Here is a 4,953-nt window from a genome sequence, read left to right on the forward strand (position 1 = left end):
GCTTCTCCTTCTTTGTTGTATGTATTTATTGTATTACTATAACAAGTCACCAAACTTTCTCAAATGTCCACAAAACTTCCTATCTGAGACCAGTATTCAATTCAATTTTTTACCTTTCTCTTCACTCCTAACATACTCCCTTCCATTCCACTTTCTCCTCCTCTTCTAACTCATCCAAAATATTTCCATCACTTCCCTTCTTTTTCAACCACCATCCCACTTTCTCTTTCCTCGTCACTCCTTTTTCATGAAATCCCCTTTTCTTCCTCTTCTCTCCCCTCAACCAAAACTCTTTCCCTTTGATTTTATGTCATTCTCATTTCTTTGAATTCGTAACTTCCAGTGAATATCTTGACTCAGTATGCATTTGATAAAAGTTGCACAATTGAAAACAATGAAGAGACACTGTTACATAATAGTTTCACCTGGTGGCGACTGCACATCTTGAGAAGGCGCCAACACACGATCCTGGAAATACACCTACGGCCTCACGGGATTACCATCAGCATCACCAGTGCGTGGGGAGACTTGTGGTGTGCGGGCGTCACCATCGCTCCCGTCACAGCAATCACGATCGATCGTGATTAGTGATACGAATGTGATTGCAGTGACGGGCGCGATTGTGACGCTATGCCATACTAGGTGACGTCCGCACACCCCGAGTTTCCCCCACACCAGCGATGGTGACGTCCGCACACCCCGAGTTTCCCCCACACCAGCGATGGTGACGCCCGCACACCCCGAATCTCCCCCCACACCAGCGATGGTGACGCCCGCACACCCCGAGTCTCCCCTACACCAGCGATGGTGACGTCCGCACACCCCGAGTCTCCCTCACACCAGCGAGGGTGACGCCCGCACACCCCTCCCCACACCAGAGTCTCCCCACACCAGCGATGGTGACGCCCGCACACCCCGAGTCTCCCCACACCAGCGATGGTGACGCCCGCACACCCCGAGTCTCCCTCACACCAGCGATGGTGACGCCCGCACACCCCGAGTCTCCCCTACACCAGCGATGGTGACGCCCGCACACCCCGAGTCTCCCCCACACCAGCGATGGTGACGCCCACACCCCGAGTCTCCCCACACCAGCAATGGTGACGCCCGCACACCCGAGTCTCCCCACACCAGCGATGGTGACGCCCGCACACCCCGAGTCTCCCCCACACCAGCGATGGTGACGCCCGCACACCCCGAGTCTCCCCCACACCAGCGATGGTGACGCCCGCACACCCCGAGTCTCCCCTACACCAGCGATGGTGACGCCCGCACACCCCGAGTCTCCCCTACACCAGCGATGGTGACGCCCGCACACCCCGAGTCTCCCTCACACCAGCGATGGTGACGCCCGCACACCCCGAGTCTCCCTCACACCAGCGATGGTGACGCCCGCACACCCCGAGTCTCCCCTACACCAGCGATGGTGACGCCCGCACACCCGAGTCTCCCCACACCAGCGATGGTGACGCCCGCACACCCGAGTCTCCCCACACCAGCGATGGTGACGCCCGCACACCCCGAGTCTCCCCACACCAGCGATGGTGACGCCCACACCCCGAGTCTCCCCACACCAGCAATGGTGACGCCCGCACACCCGAGTCTCCCCACACCAGCGATGGTGACGCCCGCACACCCGAGTCTCCCCACACCAGCGATGGTGACGCCCGCACACCCCGAGTCTCCCCACACCAGCGATGGTGACGCCCGCACACCCCGAGTCTCCCCTACACCAGCGATGGTGACGCCCGCACACCCCGAGTCTCCCTCACACCAGCGATGGTGACGCCCGCACACCCGAGTCTCCCTACACCAGCGATGGTGACGCCCGCACACCCGAGTCTCCCCACACCAGCGATGGTGACGCCCGCACACCCGAGTCTCCCTCACACCAGCGATGGTGACGCCCGCACACCCGAGTCTCCCTCACACCAGCGATGGTGACGCCCGCACACCCCGAGTCTCCCTCACACCAGCGATGGTGACGCCCGCACACCCCGAGTCTCCCTCACACCAGCGATGGTGACGCCCGCACACCCCGAGTCTCCCTCACACCAGCGATGGTGACGTCCGCACACCCCGAGTCTCCCTCACACCAGCGAGGGTGACGCCCGCACACCCCGAGTCTCCCCCACACCACCGATGGTGACGCCCGCACACCCCGAGTCTCCCTCACACCAGCGATGGTGACGCCCGCACACCCCGAGTCTCCCTCACACCAGTGATGGTGACGTCCGCACACCCCGAGTCTCCCTCACACCAGCGAGGGTGACGCCCGCACACCCCGAGTCTCCCTCACACTAGCGATGGTGACGCCCACACCTAACCTAACTGATGTACACTTTCTCGTCCACCTCTACTGAAATGCTTGGCTGGAGACTCCCGCAGCAAATCTACCACACAAGGCTTTCCAGTTTACCTCCTCTTTCTTCTAATTATCTGTTTGACAGTTTATTTCAACACATTGTCAAGTACACACACACACACACACACATACACACAGCAATGTTACACAAGCATTTTTTTTTTTTAACAGAGAGAGAGAGAGAGAGAGAGAGAGAGAGAGAGAGAGCCGCAAGCGTAGCCTGCCGTTTTCCAGTTTGCATTTTGGCATTGACATTACTGTAAGTGTTAGGTGCCGGTAAAGCGAATGGAGGACTGTACTGTGTATAGAGGCACCAAGCGAATTGACAGTGGTACGATATTTTGACAGGGTGGGTGGCAAGGTATGGGAGACGCGTATGGGACCAGTACCTAAATCGTCGCTGCTGATGCTCGTGAGTGGACAGTTAGTGTATCGTGGTAGAGTGGCTGAACCGCTGATCGAGTGACTGTGAGTGTAGTTTGCTCAAGCGGCAGAGCTGAGTGATCTATTTAGAAACATTCACTGACGACACGTGGTATAAGCTCGAACACCTATTGGCTGTACTGTATAGTCTATTCATGTAATTCTTTTCTGACCACAAATTAAAGAGAAATATTTTGTTATTTATTATTATTATTATTATTATTATTATTAGTAGTAGTAGTAGTAGTTTTGATATTTCTTTATCTTGTTCTACGTTCCACGGTAGTAAACAAGTCATGGGGATCTGTGCTTTTCCAATCCTTCTGTATTTTCTGTTCGTTCATCAGACACCAGAATTACATTGTTCCTCCTGTTCAAATTTCTGGCTGTGTTATTGTAAGGAAGAAAATAAATAAGAGAAAAAACAAAACAAAAATGATGCTAAGGAAAAAAAAAAAAAGGAAGGAAGGAGAAAAAAAAGAAAACAAGGATAATACTTATGAAGGAAGGGGCGAAAAAAAAAAAAAACGTAGAAAAGAGAGAAGGAAGGTGGTGATGAAGGAAGGAAGGCAATACAATAAAATAGGTAATAAATAATGGTGAAGGAAGGAAGGAAGGAAGCGGCAACGAATGCAACGTTTACTGTTTACATTTACAAACTGATAGTGAGAAAGTCTCCACGCCTGACGCCTGTGCTCCTTGGCTATGACTGAAGTAGGTCACCCAAGTTTCCAAGACAGGTATGTGTGACTCTGTGCCTTTTAGTGGGCGTGCACCACTGGTTACACTGTTACGGCGAAGTGTGAGAAGTAAGGAGTATAGGTTTGCGTTGTCACGTCAAAATATGTATGATTTCCCGCACTGTTATTGACAATATGCCGCAAATTATCACTGTTTACTTATTTGCTATTTCCAAAGTAAGCAGGCAACAGGCGTGACATGTAGCCAGTGTTGCGACAAACTCTTTCTGTTATGGTGTCTGTGCATGACATTTACTGCTTGTTGTAGTACTTATTGCACTTCACATTTATTTATTTGTTTATTTTTTTTCGTTCTCTCGGTTATTATGGATTCATTGATGCCTTTGAAAATAAACACATCTTGCCTAAATAGGTATAGGTTAGGTTAGTTTTAGGGTTAAGTTAGGCTAGGTTAAGTTGTTTTGGTTTAGTTGGTCAGGGAAACCAAAATAGATCAAATTTATCATTTCATGAAAAAAAAAGTCAGACTAAAATTCAAAATTGACAAAGGAAGGACCTCTTCTAAATGTTTTCGAAGATGCTTATTTGCATGATGTGTCAAAAGATTTGCCTCCTACTATTGACAGCATAAACAGAAGGATTAGAAGTCAGGAAAAGATCAAGAATTAATGTTAGGTGTTAGCAGGTAGGTCACCGGGTGGGTTGATCAGTGAAGGGAGGTCTCTGGGAGGGATAGAGAGTCAGGATGTGGTTCAGTATGGTAGTCAGAGGTGTTAGGTGAGAGATACAGTGGAGCACAGAAAAATTTAGTTACAGAGTGGCTCTGCAGTAAAGGCCAGATGGAAGACGGTTCAGAAGATTCAAGGGTGTGGGCATGAAAATGAAAGCAAGTTGGTAGTTGTGCACACAGACAAGATGCAGCCTTGAATTAATATATTAATATGAGGATAGAGCAAGCAAGCAGGAACAAAGAAGGTGCGCTACTGTCAGTTGTGTTTCAGTAAGTAAATGATGAAGTTCATTAGAGAAGAGCTGATGTTCCACTGATTGGATAATGGATCCAAGATTGCCAATGTTACAGAAAGGATGTCAGGGCACACAGCATTGATACCAGAACAGTAGTCCAATCTGGGGACATTGTGGTCCCCTCTCCAGACAGAAACCAACTTTGAGGCACGTTTAGTTGTCATGATAAATTTTGAGTGAAATGTGTGTGTTAGGTGTATGTAATAGTTGTCTCTTGTGGGCAGGCTGTGACTGCTACTTTGTGTTGGTACCGAGACACAAGGGGAAATGTTCAGTGAGGTCACAGCTGGGTCACTGACAGAGTTGCAGCACTCCTGATCACTGGTAGTAATAATCACTTGATTTACAATCATGCTTGGACCAGGAAAATTTCAGGAAGTGTGTGTGTTTAATTCACTATGGTCGCCTGCAGGCCACCCAGCCAGCCTTTTACCTTAC

The sequence above is a fragment of the Portunus trituberculatus genome, chromosome 34, assembly GCF_017591435.1.
Source record: "Portunus trituberculatus isolate SZX2019 chromosome 34, ASM1759143v1, whole genome shotgun sequence".
Taxonomy (NCBI): domain Eukaryota; kingdom Metazoa; phylum Arthropoda; class Malacostraca; order Decapoda; family Portunidae; genus Portunus; species Portunus trituberculatus.